Source organism: Lepisma saccharinum, chromosome 14 (genome assembly GCF_977018435.1).
Source record: "Lepisma saccharinum chromosome 14, izLepSacc3.1, whole genome shotgun sequence".
Lineage (NCBI taxonomy): Eukaryota > Metazoa > Arthropoda > Insecta > Zygentoma > Lepismatidae > Lepisma > Lepisma saccharinum.
The window spans coordinates 25,773,507-25,801,095 of NC_139242.1; the positions used below are offsets into that span (position 1 = coordinate 25,773,507).

The following is a 27,589-nucleotide window of genomic DNA, read 5'->3' on the forward strand; positions in this document are numbered from 1 at the left end:
TGATGAGGCATGTAATACGTGACTCCTTCTGAGGTGTTACGTTCCTCTTCAACTTGTTTCATGTGTCCAAGTTCTTCATATTCATGCATAAATTTTACGTAATCTTGACGTAATTCTGTTTCACGTTGCAATTTCGCTTCAAGTTGATGAAACCTGATTGAAGCTAGGTTGTATGATTGTCCTAATGTTTCTTTAGCTTCCTTGAATGGCAAATGTACCGTGAAACGCCCTGTATGGTCACGAGTGGTGTGGTTTACAAAGTGCTGTTCGCATGCCATTTCTTCTCTTGTTGTCACCGATGTTCCTAATTCTTCAAGCTCCCAAAAAGCTCTTATCTGCCTATTTAGATTGTCATCTGTCATTGTGAAACATGAAGTAATCGATGTTTTGGCGTTACATTGTTGTGGGATGCGTCCTGATAGAATGAAGCCCAATTGCGTGTCTTGAAGTACTGGGAAGTTCTTTGGGTGAGTCATACGTTCTGGCTTCAATATTTGAAAGAAAACATCTGCACCTAACAATAACTGTATTTTGCCTGGAATAGGAAACGTAGGATCTGCTAATGCGATATTTTTTGGAATGTTCCATTCTTCATACGGAACCTTTTCTGTAGGTAAATTGCCCGTGATGGTTGGCAACACTGCACATTCTATGGTTGTAGAAAAATCGTTTATTGTGGATTGCAAACATACTTCAACACTCGATCTGGTTTCTGATGTGACACCATTTATTCCTCTTATTGGAACGACCCTTCTTTGTTTCGCGAGCCCTAGTTGTTGAACCATATCTGAAGTTACGAAATTCGATTGAGAGGCACTCTCTAATAACCCTCTACATTTTACCCATCTTCCTGTTCGATCTTTCAGTTTAACTAACACAGTTGCTAACAAAACTTGTGACTGAGGTTTTTTCCTTTATTGTGCAATACGAAGCTTGCGGTGAAGAAAATTCATTCTGACTGTACTGAGTTGTGTTAGAAGGCTCTGAGTTATCAGAACGAGAATCTGATTGTTGCGATCTTCTTGACGCTTCTGTTGCGCGATCTACGTGCAATAAGATGTGGTTCATTCGGCATTTTCTATATGAGCTTGATTTACATACGCTTGAAAAATGTCCTTTCTTTAAACAATTAGTACAGATATTGTTGTCTCGCAAACATTGATATTTCTGCACTTGATCTGCATTAATGAAGTCTTTACATTTGTAAATAGCATGTGACAGTTTACAAAATGGACACGTTGGAGACGACGTAGTGACGTATGCTCTTGTGAATTTGTCTTGCTTTGCATTAACATACGATTTTTTGCCTGCTTGTTTGTTATCAGAAGTTGAATTAACCGTATTTTTGATGGATTCCAACGCTTGGCATCTTTTTTCTAAAAATGACAAAAAGTCCTTCAAAGTGGGAAACGAAGATTCTGTGCATTGTAATTGCCATGCCTTTCTTGTAACGTCTACTTGTGAAACGAAATGTTGCGTAAGAATCATGTCTTCTAACGACGCGTCTGTTTGTATCGCTCGAAGTGCATTTAGATTACTCATTGCTGTGTTGACGAATTCCCTGAGTTCTGTTGCATTTTCTTTATGTACGGGTTTAATGTGAAGGATTTCATCAATATACGAAGCTGCAATCAACCTTTTGTTCGAATATCTTCCTAATAACAACTCCCATGCAACCTTGTAATTTCCTTCGCTGATCTGAAGATTTTCAATGAGACGCAACGCTTCCCCCTTGAGCGAAGTGCGCAGATACTGAAACTTCTGTATTTGCGGAATGTCTTTGTTGTCGTGAATAAGCGAACGAAACGTGTCTTCATACGCCAGCCAATGTTTATAATTCCCCTCAAATGTAGGTAAATGCACGGTTGGAAGTTTCAAGTGTGAACGCGAAGCCGACGTTACATTGTTTTGCAGCATTGCTGTGTTATCGAGTTCGTGATCTTTAATGATTGTTCTCATTGTTGACTTAAGCGAAAAATACAGCTGTTCTATTTCCGCCCATACCTCTTCCTGACAAGAATCAGTAGACAAGATGTCTATCTTTTGCTGCACGTCTTGAATATTTTCCCATATTGTTTCTAAATGCTGTAAACGGGTGCATATTTCCTCTACGTTACCATGTTCAATGTCAAAGGCACGTATAAATGTTTGCATTCTTGTCATCTGTCCCTTTTGAGTTCCCCTTTGCTTTACTAACGTTTGTAATTCTTCCATTGTTGTGCGTGTTTATTGCAGGATACAAGGAAAACAAGGAATTGAAATTGACGTAAAAAGAGCCAGACATAAAAATGAGCATGCAACTGACCTGCTTGTTGCCAAGTCGCTGAAGTGTTTTCTGCGGCGCTCTGCGATGCTGTGTGAAGCGATGCTTTCCGGGTGTCGCTTGTGGTCGATGCTTCAACGCTGCTGGATGAAACTGCGTAATCGCTGAAGCCACTGAAGTCTGCTGAATGATCGTTGCACAATCAACTTGTACGTACGCGTGATAATGTTTGTGCACTGATTCGTATCACTATGCGGCTCGACGGAGGACCATATGTTTGTGTTTTTGATGTTTTATTCACTACCACGAGTACTACAAATAACAAATATATTATGGTATATATCGCAATGCACACCGGAGCTGCTTTTGCATAAAACGTCCGAGCAGCCACACTGTTCGCGCGCTCTCGCCTGACTGGCGCAACGTTCTTACTGGCGTGCGTATAAAGAAAACAAATGCATGTTGCTATGCGCGCTAAACGCTGTGTTCTTGATGTGACATTTAAATGAAAATAACACATGATTATCATACAGTAGTGTTTAGTATTTTAAAGTTTTTTTGTGTCCTCTAAAAATTTTAAAGTTGAATAACTGTAAAGATTGATTGATTTGTTGTTTTAAGTCCACTTTATGCACAGTAAGGCTAATCGGGACTGGACCTACAGTTTAAAGTGGGATCCGAACCACTTGTGCCTCCATCGGGTATCGAACCCGGGACCCCTTGATTACAAGGCAACAACGCTACCACTGCGCCATCGGGGAGGCCGAATGACTGTAAAGGTTATACAATAAGATGCTAGTCATACTGATTCCAAAACTTGAATCTTTAGATATAAAGGGAATATTTATAGAGTTTAGATGTTTGTCTGTGCTTTTTAGAAGATTTTGACATCTAGATTGTAAATAGTTTTGGTTATCGTCTCTTGCTTGAAAACTGCATGTGGCAGAAACAACGTATCGCTTTTGAAGTGGATTTCTACACGATATTTTCTGGGCCATTGACTGTAGAGATGGAGTGGTTAGTGTAATGCGCTCTGAAGACAGAGTTTTTAGGTTCGGATTCTGTGCAAGGCATGAGTGCAGTGGTGCCATGGACTGAGCTCGTAGATTTGCTTTATTTTTATGGGATAATATATGTCATAATTAGGCTGAGGTTTTGCTCTGAAATGCCGCTCTTGGTCCTTTGCTAGGAAAATGTAGGCTTTTACATTTAAAAATCGTTTCAGGTCATTCTGAAAGGAATACGTGAATTTTACACTGGCTATTTTTGCCTACTTTAGTAATAACTGTCTATTTCAAAAATAATTGCCTACTTGAGTACCTAAAATGAGAAAGTGATGAAAAATCAGTTTAATATCTGCATATTCTGGTTGGACTTTGAGTCTCTTTTCCTTCATTCAACTCATGTCCGTCAATTTTATCACTCTTTGCTATCACCTGGTGCGTTAGTTTGTAACAGCCAATCAGAGTGCACTGTAGTTGAAGGACAATGCACCTGCAACAACTAATCAAATTGCATCACATCACCTTAAAGGGAAGAGCTAACCCCTCATTCATTAGAGAGGTTGTGTGCAATAGATGCAGTGCTCTTTTGCCTGACTATTTTGAGATTTTTAGTGTTTATCGATTCTCATCCTACTTGTAAGCCATTTTCTCCCTTACTTTCTTAACAATATAACGACGGATGCATAAATGATATAGGACACGGAATGTCATCACATTGGAGACGTAACACATTATGAAGTATTTTCATAACACTAATAAGTAATTAAGTTGTGAGATTTATTTAAGTGTATGTGAAAAACATGTTCTTTTAAGAGCAAGGACTTTATTTCTAAAATAAAATATTAAACAGGCACATTATTGGATGGGCTCGAGCCCCTGAGGCCCATATAAGTTGGCACCACTGGATTGTGTCTATCCTATCTATCCTATCATTCACCTTGTTTGTTGTTATTCGACTGAGGAAGTAAAAAAATGGGCAGTAAATTAAGAATAGAGTGGTCTGAGACTGTTGCCATCTTTTGAATGGCTTTCTGATTGTGGGCCATGAGTCACTGGATGAATGCTGAAAAGAGAAAAAAATGGAAAGGAGATAGAACTGCTTCCAGGCGACAGAAGACTGAGCTGTGTGAAGTGTAGAGGAGCGAGTCGTGCGAGTTTCCATGTAATCACTACATCCCCTACAACCCTTCCCCTACGGAATTACAACTACGAAGGGAGAAGGGGTTGCCTCGCCCGCCTCTCACAAACACCAACAGAGGTGAAGCTTTCACCCACGTCCACTAGCCCATCACACCACCCCGGTACCGAGACCAAGATCTCCGGACCGCCCATTCAAACGCAGCACGTCAAAGGGTGGAAGTATGAAGTTTTCACCAACGACTGCTTTTTCAGCAACCCGCTGGTGCCTACGTCCCTCCCGGCTTGGGTAACATCTCCCACGGACCATTCACCCCTCCGCAGTGCTGGTTCCTCGCCCCTTTTAACCCTCCCCAACCTACCCCTTTCCCCTAACCGCTAGTCGACTCTTAAGAAATGTACTCCAGTTTTTTCTTGGCCCAATAACTGGCCTCTTGTCGGGGGAGGGTTTTCTAAATTTAGACAACGTGCGTGCCAAGTCTTTTTTTTTTTTTTTTTGGAACCTGCAAGAGATAGCACTCATTTTTTCCATGTTTGTGGAAGACTGAAAAATAATGTAAATTAGCAGTTTGAAATTTGAGAATTTCTTAAAACTATCCATTTGGCCACCTCTCCTGAAAATTATTCCCCACACATGGAAACTTCAATAAAACCTTTTCGGCAGAACCACAGTTCTCTATGGGGTCCACGCGCATTACATTCAGAAGCCGCAGAAAAAGAGAGCTCTGAATAAAGGCATTTTATCATCAACTTTTTTTTCACCTTTTTGAAAATATTTTCAGAACGTTCTTTTTTCCCCTTTCCCGACCATGATCTTGCACCTTAAAATCCTTTCCCTATTCATCACTTATTGGCTCAACTAGTATTCTTCATCGTGCAGATTTCCCTTTATATGATTCCTTACTGTTCGTCTGGAATTTCGTAGATTTTACTAAAATTTTACGAAATATCTTCATTTATTCGTTCTTAAGAATTATTACAATTATTATTTTACAGTACATTAGAAACAAAATAAGTTGGGACATCTCTTCCCACATGAAATTAATGGGGCACCTCTCATTCTCTCAAAAGAGGCATTTGTCCCTTTGTCTAAGGAGAGATGCCTCGCTCTGTCGTGCTCGTTGAAACGACGACATGCCGTGATATCGTAGGAAGAAATTTCAAAATGAAGCTAAATTAACCATTACTTTAGAAATTTAACTGTAAATAAAACGTTGATCTTTTATACTCTTGAGGTAGAAAAGTGATGCAACTTATCTCTTGTCTCAGTAATTTAAAAAGATAAAACATGCGCCAACTCAGATTCCACCGCGATAACGTTCAGGCTGCACTCGAGATCAACCATTAACTTTTAGTTTAAAAACCCCAAAATTTCAAAAACCAATTATTCAAGCGGCCATTTAAATATCTGTGACTGTTCTCATTCGTACTCAAGCCGTACTTGGAACACAGTTTATGGTACATGAAGATATTTCGAAAGAAAACCACACAACCATTCAATTGAATGCTCTACAATGAATTCTAAACAGATGTTTTTTTTTGTTGTTTTTTTTTATTTTTTTTTACCATTTGGTATATCGTAGATATCGTAGCGGGTTTCAAAATTAGAGGGATTTACATGACAGATTCCTTAAGTCAAGCGATGCCTCAGTAGTATCGGAACCCGCCAGTGGATGTTGCTATTTAATATTCGCAATTAATTTGCACGTACTTATAACTAATTTGCACGGGTTTTAATTAATTTGCACGTACTTAGAATTTATTCGCATGTACTTAGAATATTTTACATTTATGTATTTGCTTATTTATAACTTTTTATAAATATATAATTATTTATTTTATGAAAAATATGTATATAGAAGGTAATTAGAGGTACTAAACGCTATGCATATGTTTTTATATTCATTACTGCAAAGTATGTAATGTATAAATCGATAATATTAATGTTTATAATATTGAAAATAAGAGTTTATGGTTTATGAACCGCTTTGAACGGTGGTAATGGCTGTAGGTACAGGTCCAATTACGATTGGGGACGGTCCCGGTATTCGAACCCGCGATATGTAATATTATTAATTAGTACTATGTAATAATGTATGTTATTATGGTATGAAAGACGGTGGTTTCACACGCTAGACAGAATACTGTCTCCGAATCTCGACTCCGCTCTGATGCCAGACAGAGAGAATGAATTAATATTCCGCGCAGGTAGACGAGAAAGGAATTTGGGGAGTGTGCGTTCAAGGTCAAATGACGTCATAACGCCAGGACAAAGGAAGAACCTGATTGACCAATCAGAGAACGCGTCGGTAGATTTTCAGAACCGTTTTTTTCCAAGGTCAACTAGTACGCAAGAACAGGGGAAAGCTATGCAATACTGTAGGGCAGGGGAAGGATTGAACCAGACAACAAAGGATGTCTCGAAATGCGCAGCAAGGGTCAAATCTCTGAAGCTATGCGTCGCTTGTAGAACTGGTTTCCGCCGCCAATTAATATTCCGCTCAGGGTTGCCCCAAGGCACAGGCCGCTTTAGCGCAGGTTTTTTTTATCTGTACTATGAAGAAGGGAGAGCTATCAGGGACGGGGCCTACAGTTTTCACAATTTGCTTTTATCACGGGGTAACGAACCTAGGACCCTTTGATTATTGATTTAGGTAGTAAATGTATGTTACTGTGTGCTATTTAACTTAATTTTGAGTTTGTTTTTTACCAAACTTTGACTTTATGTCAAACATTTTCACAGCTTATCCTTATTTTTTACCAAAATAACACTATTTATACTATTCAGGCAACATTTTTTATTAAATTTTGGACTCACAAAGATATTTTTACAACTTTTTAACTTATTATTTTACAATTTTATACCTATTTTTAACCTAAATAACACTATTTATACTATTAAGGAAAGATTTTTAGTTATATTTTCGACACACAAAGTGTGTGTTCTCAACATTTATCTGTTTATTTCACAAGTTTAGGCTTATTTTTACCAAAATAACACTATTTGTACTATTCAGGAAAGACTTTTAGTTACATTTTCGACACACTAAGTGTGTGTTCTCAACTTCTATCTGTTTTTATTATTACTCAAATAACACAATTTCAGCTGTTCAGGCAACATTTTTTATTAAATTTTGGACTCACAAAAAGACATTTTCTAAACTTTTAACTTATTATTTTACAACTTTATGTTAATTTTTACCAAAATAACACTATTTATACTATTCAGACAACATTTTTTATTAAATTTTGGACTCGCAAAGATATTTTTACAACTTTTTAACTTATTATTTTACAATTGTATCCCTATTTTTAACCTAAATAACACTATTTATACTATTAAGGAAAGATTTTTAGTTATATTTTCGACACACAAAGTGTGTGTTCTCAACATTTATCTGTTTATTTCACAAGTTTAGGCTTATTTTTACCAAAATAACACTATTTGTACTATTCAGGAAAGACTTTTAGTTACATTTTCGACACACTAAGTGTGTGTTCTCAACTTCTATCTGTTTATTAGGCTTATTATTACTCAAATAACACAATTTCAGCTGTTCAGGCAACATTTTTTATTAAATTTTGGACTCACAAAAAGACATTTTCTAAACTTTTAACTTATTATTTTACAACTTTATGTTAATTTTTACCAAAATAACACTATTTATACTATTCAGACAACATTTTTTATTAAATTTTGGACTCGCAAAGATATTTTTACAACTTTTTAACTTATTATTTTACAATTGTATCCCTATTTTTAACCTAAATAACACTATTTATACTATTAAGGAAAGATTTTTAGTTATATTTTCGACACACAAAGTGTGTGTTCTCAACTTTTATCTGTTTATTTCACAAGTTTAGGCTTATTTTTACCAAAATAACACAATTCAATCTGTTCAGGAAAGACTTTTAGTTACATTTTCGACACACTAAGTGTGTGTTCTCAACTTCTATCTGTTTATTAGGCTTATTATTACTCAAATAACACAATTTCAGCTGTTCAGGCAACATTTTTTATTAAATTTTGGACTCACAAAAAGACATTTTCTAAACTTTTAACTTATTATTTTACAACTTTATGTTAATTTTTACCAAAATAACACTATTTATACTATTCAGGCAACATTTTTTATTAAATTTTGTACTCACAAAGTGTGTGTTCTCAACTTTTATCTGTTTATTTCACAAGTTTATTCTAATATTTACTCAAATAACACGATTTAAACATGTGTTTTTTATTACATTTTGGACACACACACACACACAGAGAGAGAGAGAGAGAGAGAGAGAGAGAGAGAGATTTTTTTCCAAGTTTACTGGATTATTCTCCACGTTTACTCAAATAACACAATTTAGATGTGTTTTGAATTAAATTTTGTACACATGAAGTGTGTTTTGTCAAGTTTTACCCTTTTATTTGACAAGTTTAGGCTTAATATTACTCAAATAACACAATTTAATCCAGTCAGGAAGGATTTGTTATTATATTTTGGATGCACAAAGAGATGTTTTCAACTTTTTTACTGATTTTTTTGCAGGGTATGTATTAATTTTTATTTATTTTGTTTTGTATTATATATACATTTACAAATTTTTAACTTAGAGTTTAGTATTTATTTAAATATTTTCAAAAACACTAAAGAAAAAGTACTTTTAGCTAAAATGTAAGCCACAGAATATATTATTATTATTATTATTATTATTATTATTATTATTATTATTATTAGGGTTTATGGATTTCCACTATGCTATTTTTGGTTCTGTATTTCTATATGTATTTCTTTAGGTCAGGTTACGCCTGCTACGTAACAAAGTTTGTTTATTTTAGAGTTTGCTGAGTATTTTGTTATTTTTATACTAGGTAAAGTTTACTAAATATATCAGGTAGGGCTCCATCCATATACTTTTGTTTTTGCTGTTTGGAGATGATGCGATCAGCGTCACTCTCCATCTGCTTTTTATTTTATGTACCCAATATTATTTTGAGGCTTAGTGAATTCTAGAGCCTATTTATGCAGGAGAGAGGGCTTGAAATTTTTGATCTCAGATAACCCACAACTATTTGTCAGAGTATTTTAAAGGATATTTTATATTTATTATGTGCCACTAGAATATCAAAGCTTGCTTAATTTTTTATGTCTGTAACGCTGTTATTGTATTTCTAGCTAAGGCTTACTGGATAAAGTGCACGAAATGTTTATAATTTCGACTATTTACTTTTATACGAGGCCAAATTTTTAGTGTAACGAAAATTATTGTGTGTCTATAAAGACTGAAATTTCTTTACCGATGGGTGCATAACTGGACGCTTACCAACATTGTTCCATTTTTTTAAAAAAATATAACCATTTATCAATATATTGACAATTCACAGGACAAGACGAAGTTCACAGACGACTGACTATATGGACCATAGGTCCACTTGCTAAACTTTTTTCTATGCTAGAAGAATAATTTAGCCTTATAGCCTTTTTCAAGGTATTTTTGAAGTATTACTGGTTTTTTGGGTGCATCAACACTTGGGTTATTTCCATTTGGTTTATTATACGAGGCTACAATCACTATCTGAACACTGAAATTCTCTGATTGAAACTAAAAGCTTAGGCTGTAACTAGGGACTTAGTATGTATATCGACAATTTATAGGACAACACGAACTTTACAAAGGATTATAGGTGACGTAGGACCACACGCCAGAGGTTTGTTAATCTGCAAGAAGCACTTACAGCTAATATTAAGAGGAAATGAGGTTGATTTTTTACTGTTTCACAAGAATGCTACCTTTTACACACACAATATTTGCTTTTTCAAGTAACTACATGTACCAGAAGCACTTACAGGCCAACTCTAACTAGACTTCGACTTATTCTATATCAGGTGCTAAATTTATAAAGAACTATGATTGTGTATATTTCTGAGAAATTACGCAAAAGCAGATTACCCGATTAAAGTATCTGAAAAACAGATTTTTCTATGTAAGTATATTTTTATTGACTGGCTTATTTAACAGATCAAACAGGAAGACTGCAAAATTCATTAAATGTAGTTCTATAGTATAGGTAGTTTCAGAGATATAAAAAGAACAAATATAAGATTTCGCTTTTTTGCTTCTGAGGCTAATCGCGACACTAAGGGTAAATGGCGAGGAAATGTAACGGAGGAGAAACAGTCCCAAAAGTTATGGGCTGCATGTAAATTAATATCACAGAGATATTACAGTAGATGTAGGTTCTACCACCAGAACTTTTCTATTATAATAATACTGGTTATGCTGTACTGTTAGCTAAAGATGCTGATATTTGAGAAACTTAAAAGCTTATTTGCAAAATTTTAGATAAATAATAATCTGTTAGACTGTAAACATATTTTATATCCATTCTGCAAAAGATCCGATGACAAAATTTAAAAATTGTAATCGCCCAGACAGGGACTCAAATCCTGGACAGATAGGTTAAAAGCCTAACGCTATACCAACTAAGCTATCTGGGCACAAGGTATTCTTTTCTTGAAAAGTTAATTATGTTAAGAAATATATTGAAACATTTGAGAACACTGTTGGTCTGGTTCGACAGAGAAGGAGACAACATTTCTAAATTTTTACAGACTGGGTGTATTTTTCCACTATAGAGGCCTTCACTATACGTAATTCGAAACGCTAAAGTTCAGCTAGCTTCCAAAATTGAGGTAAAGATTGTGTTTGGCGAGATTAACAAGTTACAATTATATCCAGTTACGGACAAATAAAGCTAAAACTCTCAGATTTACTGTACTAGCCAAGTTTTAGTAACATTTTCTTCACTTTAGTACAAATACCAAAGAAATAGGTATATTTTATTTATAATTTGACAAAATGTACTAGTATTTAATTCACAAAGTTAGGTAAAAACAGTATTTTTTAAAAATATTGTTACTGCCTTCAAATTTTATGTTATTTAGCCACTAACAACTGGTTTACACTGTTTGGCATTCTTTAAATAGGAAAAGAAGGAATTATTTGTTTAGTATTTTTACTACTTTATATTTATTTAAGAAAACAATTCTACAGTTTAACTTAATTTTTAACAAATTGTTACTAATTTATATATCAAAGTTATGTTATTTAGAGTGTATGAAGGCGTATAAAGTTAATATTTGTACTTATCAGTGCAACTAACAATTATATTTTACACACAAAAGATAATGTTTACAGTTAAATTACTTGAATCAGAGAATAATATTTTACAGTAATTGATTTATTCAGCACTAGTCAGTACTTTTATGCATCAGAAAGTTTTCTTAATTTTCTATTACGCATGCTATTTTGGGCTATTTTTAAAATGTATTTCTAAGGCAAACTGGTTTAATTTTCTGCTTATAATGCAAAGTTGACAGTTTTCGCACAATGCATTGCACATTTGATATATTCTCTACTTACAATCCAAATATAATGCTTATTTAATGTATAACTAACTAATTCTCTAGCCTTCTTAAACCCGAATGTTCATGGGTGCAGCAACACATGCCTTTCATCTGTCCCTGTCCTGAGCAAGATCTATATACTCCTTTCCTTCCCTACCAATTTCCTTTAGGTCCATCTCTACATTATCCCTCCATCTTTGTTTTGATCTTCCTATTGGTCTATTACCGTCAGGTTTCCCAACAAGAATCCTGTATACTCTTCTTTCCTCTCCCATTTGTACCACATGATCTACACACCTAAGTCTTCTTGATTTAATCATTCTAATAATATCTGGGTACGAATACAAATTATGTACTTCCAAATTATGTAACCTTCTCCACTCATCTGTCTCCTCATCTGTTTTAGGCCCAAATATTTTCCTAAGGATCTTATTTTCAAATACTCTCAATTTATGTTCCTTTTTCAATGTAAGGGACCAAGTTCATTTACTGTATTTAACTTTTATTTTTTGTAATTAACAAAAATTAAAAGCTTATACTGTAGTTATTATATCTTTTTCTATCAGTTTATTTTGAAATTAATATTATTAGGTAAAGTCTTTGATTTATAACTATATTGCTTTTTTATCAATTTATCTAAGAGTACACGCAGACAAACATATGTGTACACACTATTCTGTAAATAGATATGCCTTTTTTCAATATTTTAGTATGAAGATTGCACTTTAGCTATTTAAGCAAGGGTAGGAAAGGTAGGATTTCTGAGAATTTGTTGCAGGATTTTGTTGTCCAAGTATAGATGAGAACTGAGCTGGGAGACTGTTTTGAACCTTTTCATGAGAGTTTGCATGTGAACTGTATGCAAATTGAGCACTATTGACTGTGCATGCTTCTAAGTTTTGCTGTTATTTTACATCAAGTCTGTGAGACTAGTCAGTTTTCCCATTTCAAGTAGTTTTTATTGATTGTATTTGTATATGTTGTGGGGACTTAGCAGTTTTATGTTATGAGGCACTTTGTTGTAGAATATTTTTACATGATTGTTTTGAGATATTGAGTGTCTGCTGTTTTACTTGTAATTATTTTCCTTCTTGTGTTGTGTATTTGACTATATTTTGTCCAAGTTCGTATTATTTAGAATAATTGTTATTGACTTGTAGATGTAGGGAGTAATAATCCTTTGCAAGATGCCCTATACTTTAGTCTGAACATTATTCTTAGTGTTGACTTTTGAAGCCTTAGTATTCTGGTAGTATTATTAATGTAGAGGTAAATTAGGCTGAAACGTAGGCATTTTTTCTGATAAATTATACTCACTTAGTTGTTTCAGCAGGTAGAAGTTGCATGATGGTTTACTGCTGATGATGTTAATTTGCTCTTCTTATGTACTACGTATGATGTAGCTTACTTGAGTAACTGGAATTTTCTACTGAAAAAAAGGATTGCTTGTCTATTTTATTCCTATGTTGTTGAGTTTGTCATAAGCAAGCCATGTTTTTACTCTATCCTATGCCTTGGAAGAATCTAGATATATATTGTGTTTGCAGTTTTATGTTTCTCTAAGGTTTCAGCTATGTAGTTTTTTAAACTGTGCTATGGGTGTGACTACTGATTTCTCTTTCTGGATGCCATGTTGGTTTCTGAATAGACAGAAACAGGAATAGACAGAAACCAACATGGCATCCAGAAAGAGAAATCAGTAGTCACACCCATAGCACAGTTTAAAAAACTACATAGCTGAAACCTTAGAGAAACATAAAACTGCAAACACAATATATATCTAGATTCTTCCAAGGCATAGGATAGAGTAAAAACATGGCTTGCTTATGACAAACTCAACAACATAGGAATAAAATAGACAAGCAATCCTTTTTTTCAGTAGAAAATTCCAGTTACTCAAGTAAGCTACATCATACGTAGTACATAAGAAGAGCAAATTAACATCATCAGCAGTAAACCATCATGCAACTTCTACCTGCTGAAACAACTAAGTGAGTATAATTTATCAGAAAAAATGCCTACGTTTCAGCCTAATTTACCTCTACATTAATAATACTACCAGAATACTAAGGCTTCAAAAGTCAACACTAAGAATAATGTTCAGACTAAAGTATAGGGCATCTTGCAAAGGATTATTACTCCCTACATCTACAAGTCAATAACAATTATTCTAAATAATACGAACTTGGACAAAATATAGTCAAATACACAACACAAGAAGGAAAATAATTACAAGTAAAACAGCAGACACTCAATATCTCAAAACAATCATGTAAAAATATTCTACAACAAAGTGCCTCATAACATAAAACTGCTAAGTCCCCACAACATATACAAATACAATCAATAAAAACTACTTGAAATGGGAAAACTGACTAGTCTCACAGACTTGATGTAAAATAACAGCAAAACTTAGAAGCATGCACAGTCAATAGTGCTCAATTTGCATACAGTTCACATGCAAACTCTCATGAAAAGGTTCAAAACAGTCTCCCAGCTCAGTTCTCATCTATACTTGGACAACAAAATCCTGCAACAAATTCTCAGAAATCCTACCTTTCCTACCCTTGCTTAAATAGCTAAAGTGCAATCTTCATACTAAAATATTGAAAAAAGGCATATCTATTTACAGAATAGTGTGTACACATATGTTTGTCTGCGTGTACTCTTAGATAAATTGATAAAAAAGCAATATAGTTATAAATCAAAGACTTTACCTAATAATATTAATTTCAAAATAAACTGATAGAAAAAGATATAATAACTACAGTATAAGCTTTTAATTTTTGTTAATTACAAAAAATAAAAGTTAAATACAGTAAATGAACTTGGTCCCTTACATTGAAAAAGGAACATAAATTGAGAGTATTTGAAAATAAGATCCTTAGGAAAATATTTGGGCCTAAAACAGATGAGGAGACAGATGAGTGGAGAAGGTTACATAATTTGGAAGTACATAATTTGTATTCGTACCCAGATATTATTAGAATGATTAAATCAAGAAGACTTAGGTGTGTAGATCATGTGGTACAAATGGGAGAGGAAAGAAGAGTATACAGGATTCTTGTTGGGAAACCTGACGGTAATAGACCAATAGGAAGATCAAAACAAAGATGGAGGGATAATGTAGAGATGGACCTAAAGGAAATTGGTAGGGAAGGAAAGGAGTATATAGATCTTGCTCAGGACAGGGACAGATGAAAGGCATGTGTTGCTGCACCCATGAACATTCGGGTTTAAGAAGGCTAGAGAATTAGTTAGTTATACATTAAATAAGCATTATATTTGGATTGTAAGTAGAGAATATATCAAATGTGCAATGCATTGTGCGAAAACTGTCAACTTTGCATTATAAGCAGAAAATTAAACCAGTTTGCCTTAGAAATACATTTTAAAAATAGCCCAAAATAGCATGCGTAATAGAAAATTAAGAAAACTTTCTGATGCATAAAAGTACTGACTAGTGCTGAATAAATCAATTACTGTAAAATATTATTCTCTGATTCAAGTAATTTAACTGTAAACATTATCTTTTGTGTGTAAAATATAATTGTTAGTTGCACTGATAAGTACAAATATTAACTTTATACGCCTTCATACACTCTAAATAACATAACTTTGATATATAAATTAGTAACAATTTGTTAAAAATTAAGTTAAACTGTAGAATTGTTTTCTTAAATAAATATAAAGTAGTAAAAATACTAAACAAATAATTCCTTCTTTTCCTATTTAAAGAATGCCAAACAGTGTAAACCAGTTGTTAGTGGCTAAATAACATAAAATTTGAAGGCAGTAACAATATTTTTAAAAAATACTGTTTTTACCTAACTTTGTGAATTAAATACTAGTACATTTTGTCAAATTATAAATAAAATATACCTATTTCTTTGGTATTTGTACTAAAGTGAAGAAAATGTTACTAAAACTTGGCTAGTACAGTAAATCTGAGAGTTTTAGCTTTATTTGTCCGTAACTGGATATAATTGTAACTTGTTAATCTCGCCAAACACAATCTTTACCTCAATTTTGGAAGCTAGCTGAACTTTAGCGTTTCGAATTACGTATAGTGAAGGCCTCTATAGTGGAAAAATACACCCAGTCTGTAAAAATTTAGAAATGTTGTCTCCTTCTCTGTCGAACCAGACCAACAGTGTTCTCAAATGTTTCAATATATTTCTTAACATAATTAACTTTTCAAGAAAAGAATACCTTGTGCCCAGATAGCTTAGTTGGTATAGCGTTAGGCTTTTAACCTATCTGTCCAGGATTTGAGTCCCTGTCTGGGCGATTACAATTTTTAAATTTTGTCATCGGATCTTTTGCAGAATGGATATAAAATATGTTTACAGTCTAACAGATTATTATTTATCTAAAATTTTGCAAATAAGCTTTTAAGTTTCTCAAATATCAGCATCTTTAGCTAACAGTACAGCATAACCAGTATTATTATAATAGAAAAGTTCTGGTGGTAGAACCTACATCTACTGTAATATCTCTGTGATATTAATTTACATGCAGCCCATAACTTTTGGGACTGTTTCTCCTCCGTTACATTTCCTCGCCATTTACCCTTAGTGTCGCGATTAGCCTCAGAAGCAAAAAAGCGAAATCTTATATTTGTTCTTTTTATATCTCTGAAACTACCTATACTATAGAACTACATTTAATGAATTTTGCAGTCTTCCTGTTTGATCTGTTAAATAAGCCAGTCAATAAAAATATACTTACATAGAAAAATCTGTTTTTCAGATACTTTAATCGGGTAATCTGCTTTTGCGTAATTTCTCAGAAATATACACAATCATAGTTCTTTATAAATTTAGCACCTGATATAGAATAAGTCGAAGTCTAGTTAGAGTTGGCCTGTAAGTGCTTCTGGTACATGTAGTTACTTGAAAAAGCAAATATTGTGTGTGTAAAAGGTAGCATTCTTGTGAAACAGTAAAAAATCAACCTCATTTCCTCTTAATATTAGCTGTAAGTGCTTCTTGCAGATTAACAAACCTCTGGCGTGTGGTCCTACGTCACCTATAATCCTTTGTAAAGTTCGTGTTGTCCTATAAATTGTCGATATACATACTAAGTCCCTAGTTACAGCCTAAGCTTTTAGTTTCAATCAGAGAATTTCAGTGTTCAGATAGTGATTGTAGCCTCGTATAATAAACCAAATGGAAATAACCCAAGTGTTGATGCACCCAAAAAACCAGTAATACTTCAAAAATACCTTGAAAAAGGCTATAAGGCTAAATTATTCTTCTAGCATAGAAAAAAGTTTAGCAAGTGGACCTATGGTCCATATAGTCAGTCGTCTGTGAACTTCGTCTTGTCCTGTGAATTGTCAATATATTGATAAATGGTTATATTTTTTTAAAAAAATGGAACAATGTTGGTAAGCGTCCAGTTATGCACCCATCGGTAAAGAAATTTCAGTCTTTATAGACACACAATAATTTTCGTTACACTAAAAATTTGGCCTCGTATAAAAGTAAATAGTCGAAATTATAAACATTTCGTGCACTTTATCCAGTAAGCCTTAGCTAGAAATACAATAACAGCGTTACAGACATAAAAAATTAAGCAAGCTTTGATATTCTAGTGGCACATAATAAATATAAAATATCCTTTAAAATACTCTGACAAATAGTTGTGGGTTATCTGAGATCAAAAATTTCAAGCCCTCTCTCCTGCATAAATAGGCTCTAGAATTCACTAAGCCTCAAAATAATATTGGGTACATAAAATAAAAAGCAGATGGAGAGTGACGCTGATCGCATCATCTCCAAACAGCAAAAACAAAAGTATATGGATGGAGCCCTACCTGATATATTTAGTAAACTTTACCTAGTATAAAAATAACAAAATACTCAGCAAACTCTAAAATAAACAAACTTTGTTACGTAGCAGGCGTAACCTGACCTAAAGAAATACATATAGAAATACAGAACCAAAAATAGCATAGTGGAAATCCATAAACCCTAATAATAATAATAATAATAATAATAATAATAATAATAATAATAATATATTCTGTGGCTTACATTTTAGCTAAAAGTACTTTTTCTTTAGTGTTTTTGAAAATATTTAAATAAATACTAAACTCTAAGTTAAAAATTTGTAAATGTATATATAATACAAAACAAAATAAATAAAAATTAATACATACCCTGCAAAAAAATCAGTAAAAAAGTTGAAAACATCTCTTTGTGCATCCAAAATATAATAACAAATCCTTCCTGACTGGATTAAATTGTGTTATTTGAGTAATATTAAGCCTAAACTTGTCAAATAAAAGGGTAAAACTTGACAAAACACACTTCATGTGTACAAAATTTAATTCAAAACACATCTAAATTGTGTTATTTGAGTAAACGTGGAGAATAATCCTGTAAACTTGGAAAAAAATCTCTCTCTCTCTCTCTCTCTCTCTCTCTCTCTGTGTGTGTGTGTGTGTGTGTCCAAAATGTAATAAAAAACACATGTTTAAATCGTGTTATTTGAGTAAATATTAGAATAAACTTGTGAAATAAACAGATAAAAGTTGAGAACACACACTTTGTGAGCACAAAATTTAATAAAAAATGTTGCCTGAATAGTATAAATAGTGTTATTTTGGTAAAAATTAACATAAAGTTGTAAAATAATAAGTTAAAAGTTTAGAAAATGTCTTTTTGTGAGTCCAAAATTTAATAAAAAATGTTGCCTGAACAGCTGAAATTGTGTTATTTGAGTAATAATAAGCCTAATAAACAGATAGAAGTTGAGAACACACACTTAGTGTGTCGAAAATGTAACTAAAAGTCTTTCCTGAACAGATTGAATTGTGTTATTTTGGTAAAAATAAGCCTAAACTTGTGAAATAAACAGATAAAAGTTGAGAACACACACTTTGTGTGTCGAAAATATAACTAAAAATCTTTCCTTAATAGTATAAATAGTGTTATTTAGGTTAAAAATAGGTATAAAATTGTAAAATAATAAGTTAAAAAGTTGTAAAAATATCTTTGTGAGTCCAAAATTTAATAAAAAATGTTGCCTGAATAGTATAAATAGTGTTATTTTGGTAAAAAATAAGGATAAGCTGTGAAAATGTTTGACATAAAGTCAAAGTTTGGTAAAAAACAAACTCAAAGTTAAGTTAAATAGCACACAGTAACATACATTTTCTTACCTAAATCAATAATCAAAGGGTCCTAGGTTCGTTACCCCGTGATAAAAGCAAATTGTGAAAACTGTAGGTCCCGTCCCTGATAGCTCTCCCTTCTTCATAGTACAGATAAAAAAAACCTGCGCTAAAGCGGCCTGTGCCTTGGGGCAACCCTGAGCGGAATATTAATTGGCGGCGGAAACCAGTTCTACAAGCGACGCATAGCTTCAGAGATTTGACCCTTGCTGCGCATTTCGAGACATCCTTTGTTGTCTGGTTCAATCCCTCCCCTGCCCTACAGTATTGCATAGCTTTCCCCTGTTCTTGCGTACTAGTTGACCTTGGAAAAAACCGGTTCTGAAAATCTACCGACGCGTTCTCTGATTGGTCAATCAGGTTCTTCCTTTGTCCTGGCGTTCTGACGTCATTTGACCTTGAACGCACACTCCCCAAATTCCTTTCTCGTCTACCTGCGCGGAATATTAATTCATTCTCTCTGTCTGGCATCAGAGCGGAGTCGAGATTCGGAGACAGTATTCTGTCTAGCGTGTGAAACCACCGTCTTTCATACCATAATAACATACATTATTACATAGTACTAATTAATAATATTACATATCGCGGGTTCGAATACCGGGACCGTCCCCAATCGTAATTGGACCTGTACCTACAGCCATTACCACCGTTCAAAGCGGTTCATAAACCATAAACTCTTATTTTCAATATTATAAACATTAATATTATCGATTTATACATTACATACTTTGCAGTAATGAATATAAAAACATATGCATAGCGTTTAGTACCTCTAATTACCTTCTATATACATATTTTTCATAAAATAAATAATTATATATTTATAAAAAGTTATAAATAAGCAAATACATAAATGTAAAATATTCTAAGTACATGCGAATAAATTCTAAGTACGTGCAAATTAATTAAAACCCGTGCAAATTAGTTATAAGTACGTGCAAATTAATTGCGAATATTAAATAGCAACATCCACTGGCGGGTTCCGATACTACTTGCCTCAACAAAATTTTCTCTATAATATTAAATGAGAAATTTGTGGGGTCATTGTATTAAAATTTTGCATTTCGTACATAAACGTTTCAAATATAGCGAAGAGAATTACTTGTCGACGAAACAAATGCAAGCAATAAATCAGTGGCGTCTCCTGACCCTGAACTTCAGGCGTTGGCAAAGAAGGGATGTTAACCCCTCCCCCTCTCATTTCTGTGAACCATTATTACAAATTTTCTCCGTACCTTTTTGGTGTAATTTTATAAATATTTAGAAAAACATTAAATTACATAAATTATTTTAAATGAAGTAAATACTTCATTTAAAGTATTAATATATTTGAAGGGTAAGGAGAAAATTAATATACTATGTTCAATACTTCGCCATACAATCAATTTTTAAAGCACGAGTTTGCAACCAGAGGGGTTGGTGGAACTCCTACCTATCACCCATAAAAAAACACCGTGGACATAAGAATGACCCGTTCATTGAAAAATCGCTAAAATGCACATTTCCGGTTTTTCCCCTTACCCTTCATTTATCCTTCCAAAAAGTAAATTTTGAAAAATCAACTGCTCATTACTTATAGTTACTTGAATTCAAGTCTATTCTTCTTTCTTTTGAGGGAAATGCGCTGATCGCCTCATAAAATTTCGATTTATCCCCTTCTCGCAGCTTAAAAAATAATTCTTTCTGGATGGAGATAAGACTCAAATTCGTCATCCGATTCTGAGTTTGAGTAGATCGGCAGAATGTGTGGATCCTCTTCAGTGATGTGAACGATCTCTCGACAGATGACGTCGTGGAAGGAATTGTTGCGATCAACATTGCAAATTTATACATTTCTGTAAACTCACCCACTAGATTCGTGTCCAGTAGATAATTTACAATCTCAATTGGTGTTTTCTCTGATCCTTCAGTGGAAGCATACCAAACATAAAGTTCATTCTTCTGCAGTTTGGTTAAATTAAACACACTGCCATAAATTTCCTGCAATTTATGTACGAGATGGTGAGGAAAGTTTTCTCTTTTATTCAAGTAGCCCCGTTTTGTGGGATTTAGTAAATCAAAATATTGCAATTTTTCAAATGATGCGAATCTAATTGTTATCTGGTTGCTGATATTATCAATGATTTCAAAGTAAAGCCTCCGGCAGTGGTCTTTCTGTGATTCGTTGTTCAGTCGCCTCCTTTTCATTTCAACAACCTCTTCCTCTTCTACTGCACCAGTTATAGAATTCCATAGTGTTTCGAAATTCTCACTTTCCTTTTTCAGCTGTTGTTGAAATTCAGTTATTTTATTACTGCAGTACAAAATATCAACATATTTAGACTGCAATATACTGAATAATACGTCTGAAAAGGCAAACAAGTTGGATAAAGCCTTTTTTAAAAATATATTTTCGAAATCCTTCAGGAAGCTAGAAAATCCTCTTGGAGTCATTGCAGTCAAATGATCGAAGTCTCCACTTTCATTAACATGCTCAAAAAACATAAGCAGTACTTCTCTGTTGTTATTGACTGTCCACACTAGCCTAGAGGTAAAATTTCATCTGATAGGAACTAATGACGGGAGCTTTCTGGACATGAAAGCAGAAAGTTCGTGTAACCTCTTTGGAGAATGAGGTTTAAGTGATTCAAGACCACAAAATAACACCTTAAGCTCTTTGTTACATTCTAACGATTGTTGTAGCACCAAGTTCATGACATGAACATAACAATGCATAAAAAAAGCTTTCGGATAATTTTCCAAAACTTTACTTTGAAGGCCATTCAAATGACCACTCATTACAGATTACAGAATATCCATCGTATGTCTGGGCAATTAATTTATCCCACACTTATATTTATCCATTATTTCAGTCACGTGACTAAAAAGAGCTCCTGCAGTTTCATCGGCGCTCATGTCATGAAATCCAAGAAATCTTTCAATGAATTTTTCTGTGAGGCCGGAAAAAAACGTAACACTGTTGACACCTGAGATTTTTTGCTGTCTGATGTTTCATCGACCATGATAGCCACAAAGTCTGTGTTTTGAATTTCATTGTAGATTTCATCTCTCAGAACATCCGAAACTGAATTTATTAAATCATTTTGAATGCCTGCCGAAGTACCGCTAAAAACTGTAGAATTTAATAAATATTATTTTAATGAGGGATCGAACTCGGCACTTACAATAAGGAATTCCATGTAATTGCCCTTATTTAGAGAGGCTGCATTTTCCTCATGGCCTCGGAATGGCAGTTCTTGCTTTGCTAAATAGCAGACGGCGTTAATCAACCTCTTTAATATTTCCCTGTTCTCTTTTACTTTTTCATTGTGTAGCTCTATTTCAGCTTTTCGTTGAGTATCCAAAAGAACGTCATTTCTAGTAGGGGTGGCAAAAAAAAACTACTAAATTTAAAGAAACTATAAAGATGCAATTCAGACTCGCTGTGTTTTCTCACTTCAGTATTGAGATGATTCAAATCCGCATACCCTTGATAATTCCCAACATATTTTTTAGTCTAGAATAATAAACATGTCCAACAGTAAAATTTATTCAACACATCACACCCGCAAAGCCAGTCTCAAATTTCATAGAGTTCTTTTCGAAAATGTCTTTCAAAACCTTTACCACCACCACTTTTTCCTTTAACACATGTTGACATCGTGAGATTCGGACATTGTCGACCATTGTCAATCACTTGTTTCTTCTCTGAATACAAAAGCGAAGAAAATGAATTATTTAAATATTTTTGCACAACACTTTCACTATTCTCCATCTTAAAATAATCACATCACTTCACACCACACGTTTAAAAAATAATGCACAACAATCACGAGCAAAACAACGCGGAACGCGGGATGAATGAAAGCCAAAGCGTTGGAAACAAATACAACGCCTTGAGAAGCTAACCATGGTGGTGGGTTGCAGGGTGCGCATGCGCGGTCATCCTATGTTTTGGCAGTGGTAAGACGTTGTATTTCCTCTCCAACGCCCTGGCAGTGCGGGACCGATCTGCCTGCCTGACAACCACTGCGCGCTGCGCCGCGTTCGAAAACTACCGGGCGCTCGAGACTGACAATTGAAGAAAAACGCTCAAAATCATAATTTATAAAAGTACAGATACTTTCTTCTTTATTTCATTTTCCTTTGGCCGTTGACACACGACTTACGCACCCAGAGAAATCGCCACTGCAATAAATAAATTTTCTGTTGATGTCCTCAGCATGTCTTTTCATTTTTTAAATACTTACACCATATCTAATCTGCTGTATTTCACAAAGTTATTGAACATGTTAACACTAAGCTTGCTGCAAAGTCAACAGTAAACTAAATTTGCAATTTTAGAGAGAATATGGAGTAAATTGTACTTACCAACCATTTATGACTTTTCTTCTCGCAACATGCAACATTTGGAGTTTGGCTGTCGTCACAGTGCCAACTGACTGTCACGCTGCCCACTGACTGTTGTCACAGTGTCCACTGACTGTCGTCCATGCCTCTGAAAAGTGCAAGGTGAAACACATAGAACCAAATGCTGTAATGTTATTTATTAACAACTGAAGCTAAATGTAAATAGAAGTTAACACAGTACGACCAGAGTCGGCACTATAGGGAGCGGCAACTCAGGCGCTCGCCCGAGGTGAACACTGCGTTAGATAAAAATAGTTGTTTGTGTGCGATTTATCAGGATTTTAGAGGAAGCTAGTGCTTCCCACCTTGGTGTCATATCTAGATCTTTATTTTCATAGCTAGAAGCACCATTCTGATCGACCACAAGGAAAAAGAACCTTGGGACGAGAAGTCCCCGCGCAGCTTTCCCTTCTTCCCTCCACCTCGGGCCATAAGGAAGCATGGTCAACTCTCCCCCTCGCCTACTCGCGGGGGTACGGTGCACAGGACTCGCGAGTCTGCGCAGGTTGTGTAGCTCGTGGTTCCACTATACTGTTGAGACCATCTTGCATCCGTAGTTATGCAAGTGAACATTCGCACCCAAAAGTGTCTCGGGAATCTCTGGTGCGTGAGCGAACAAAGTAAGTCTCTGCGCAAGTAGTAACTCAAGAGGGCTCGACCAATAAACGCGTGAGAGGGAAGGGGATTGCTTGGAGGGGAAGAACGTCTGCAGCTACCAGCGTGTTCTGCTTAGCTCTGCCTACTCCATTTTCCCCCCTTCTCTGCCGCTATGCATGGCATTGTTCCAGAGATTCCCTGGATAGAGTATAGACTTTTCATTGACATCATAGTTTACCTGCTTCCAACAAGGCACTCCTCTTGGCAGGTGCTGTTGCTGGGATGTCTTCCTCCACGTTGACTTCTTTGACATCTTAGCTCGGTTACGTGCATCATCCAGCATCTTTCGGTTGGTGAAGCGTGACAATGCCTGTAAAATAGAAAAGGAATTTTGTCTACAATTCAATTCATTCCCTGAACTTGCAATAACAGGTGATATGTGCAAAATAAGTGTAAAGATAGATAACAGTTTATTTCTTTATCCTCAAATAAGCTAGTTGAAATGTAAGGTAAGAATCGAACCATTGCGCTGTGTCTTTGCCAGGAATCGAATCCGTTGTCTTGATTACAAAGAACGTATTTTACTACTATGCTGAGATCCATCCTGTATTATGATATTGAATAGGCTAAATGTATTTCTGAAACTACCTTCTGTAATTGGAGTTAATTTTTGTTGATGGCAGCAACTAATTAAATAATTAGATTAAATATTCATTTCATCTAAAGTTTGTCGTGCTTTTATGTGTAAGTAATGTTTATAGATTTGGCGTCATTGTTAAAATTAACGAGGTTTAAAGGAAATAGTAGTATAAACGTACTTTCACACACAAAACAGTGTTCGAAAAATTACATTCTTCCTTTATAGGCCAAACAAACATGACAAATACGGGTTGTCATAATTTCAATCTTTATGGCAGTGCCCTTCACACATATCTCTCATTTTCATGGAGGTACTAATATTTTGTGTTGCTATTAAAGAAAATGAAAATCCACAGATATTTCCAAGGTAACTTAATATATAAGGTAGCGCCATCCGAAAATTGCCGATCATGCACGAGCGCTTGACGTCTTATGGAAGGATCGGTTATGCTCGGTGTCCCTTCGGTTATGTTCGTTCGGGGCTTGGGCGAAGCAAACGGCCGCTATAATTTCTATGCGAGGTTCAGAGAGGGAAAGTGTTTTATTACTTTGAGGAGGGGGAATTATTAATTATCGAAACTTCGGGATGGTATTGAGGCATTCCTTTAATGATTAGTAACATTACTGATTGATTGAGTTGGTGTTTCAACAAGTCCACTTTATGCACAGAAAGGCTATTTCGTTCATAACTAATTAGCTCAGTCAAGTGGCTGTCCATTTTGGTAATACGTCACAATTAATAATTGAGCATCAATCGATAATTGACAATCGCATAAATATATGCATAATATCATTACCATGCTTAATTTTCAATTAATAATAATATTTATTGAATAGTGATTGAATTTTATAATCGTTTCATATATCTGTGTAGGTATTTACCATGCACCCCCTCATTATAACAAAATAAAATTCCTGATGCAAATGAAATTTCGAATTCTTTAAGTTTACTGAGCGAACAAAAAGCAAATATGTTCAATTTCTATTATTATTATATAAAGCCCCTATCACACGGAACTGGATTTCTAGTTAGAATGCTCTAGTTGACGCTGGACTGGCTACCCATTTGCTAGTTTTCGCCTCACACGGTACTTGTTATACCGTACTTGTCGATAGTCTTTCGTTCCCATAATGGCGGCCGCGCGAGATGTAAACAACGTATCACTTCACACTTTTAAAATACGATAACTATCCAACCGAGAGGAATATCGCATCGCATTAAATGGTTTTAGGTAGAGAAGAACGGCGCTGATAAAATACATACTTTACAACGTTTACTATACACGTATGGAAAAATATTTTACCTTTTTCAATTGTAAACATGCCTTTCGTGTTGTATGCACTCGGAAGCCACAGACAAACAAAGGCTACTTTACACACTCACAGAATATCTTCACATGGCCAAACTTTGCTCTGATTGGCTGTTCCACAGAATCTAGTCGAAGAAGTTAGTAGCAATTAGAACATGTCCTATTCCTCAAAACCAGTCAAGCAGTCAGCCAGGCGGCCATGATTACTAGCCAGAAAGTCAGTTCATCGCCAACTAGGGCATTCCAACTAGAAATCCAGTTCCGTGTGATAGGGGCTTTACTCTTACTTACATTTATTTTTCGTTGATTGAATTTTGAGATCTATTTTTCTTAGTTTCATGACAAAACATCTTTCATTTTAAGATGATAAGTTCTATAGAAACAACATGCAAGTATTGTTGCCTTCTAACAATAACAGAGTTTAGATCAACCCAGACCTATCTCGAAGGGAACCAAGAATTAGTGACACTCTGTTTGTTGTGAGAAATGACGTGCAGTGGGCTGCATAAGCATTACCAAGCAAATTGTCCATTACCATGCTTATTTTATGTTTTAGCCAATTAGAGTTTCATGAATTTAAACAAAGTATCAGACAATCTGCTGACAACCTACACCAGTAGACATAAACATGTATTCCTTAAAAACTCCTAGGATTCAAGCGAAATTAATAAAAATAGCCATGGACAATTTACCAAGTAATACTTGTGCATCCCTATGTACTCTTCGCGACACCTTATTGTCCGCCCTGAAAAAAATCAGTCCTGAATTCGTAAATTTGGCAATATAGCACTTCAGAGCCAACTTGCAACAGTTCTTCTTTCTAAAAAAAAAAGGCTCTTGTGAATTTTCATTCTTTCACATTCCATGATGGTTTCACAACAATACCTGTTTCTTTTGTAATCATGTGAATTGTCATTAGATTTTAAATTCTTTAAAAAAATAAGTCCAGTTTTGTAGTTTAGAAGAAGATAAATACCCGTTTTTTTTTGTAATTCATGTAATTTGTCATTACATTTTAAATTCTTTCAAAAAAGTAAGTCCAGTTTTGTAGTCTAGAAGAAAAAAATACCTTTTTTTTTGTAATTCATGTGAATTGTCATTATATTTTAAATTCTTTAAAAAATAAACTCCGGTCAAATTTGAGGCCACGAGACGCCACTGGAAATAAATTTATGGCAGTGTCTGCTGCCACGTTCTTTTTCTGCTGGAAACTCAAAAAAGATGTGCGTGGCAGTAGACTCGGTCTTTGTTTTATCGTGATTTCATCATGCAATGTATGCAATTACGTCTGTAACACATACTGTGAAGTTGTAGTGATTACTTTCACAAAAATGTTTTAAGATTAGGTCCCTCAGCATTCTTCTAATAATAAACCTAAATGCTCTCGTAGTTAGGTTAAGTTCTGTTAGCATTAAAATAATATCGCTAAATGCTTTCTAAAGAAAAAGGTTCTAAATTACCTGTACATTCATTCCCACTAATCATAAACTTGCATTTCTCTCGTCTTAATCTGTTCTTAAGATTTGTAACATCCTCTTAGCAGACGAATTACGTGGCAGCAGCAAATTTGACGCTTATCTTACTGATGACACGTGCGTGGCAGCAGACTCGGCCTAAATTTATTCATATATACTTATTCTAACTCGTTAATGCACAGACTATTT

At 34.6% G+C, this 27,589-nt stretch overlaps 1 long non-coding RNA gene across 1 annotated transcript; it reads right to left on the reverse strand.

Moving 5' to 3' along the window:
- Window positions 1–4,198: 4,198 nt before the first annotated feature.
- LOC145998456 (uncharacterized) lies at window positions 4,199–26,271 on the reverse strand. Its single transcript, XR_014443318.1, has 4 exons — window positions 26,217–26,271; window positions 24,215–24,346; window positions 23,341–23,467; window positions 4,199–4,330 (listed from the first exon to the last, which is right to left on the reverse strand). It is a non-coding gene; the product is annotated as an uncharacterized LOC145998456 (long non-coding RNA).
- Between the last annotated feature and the right edge of the window lie 1,318 nt (window positions 26,272–27,589).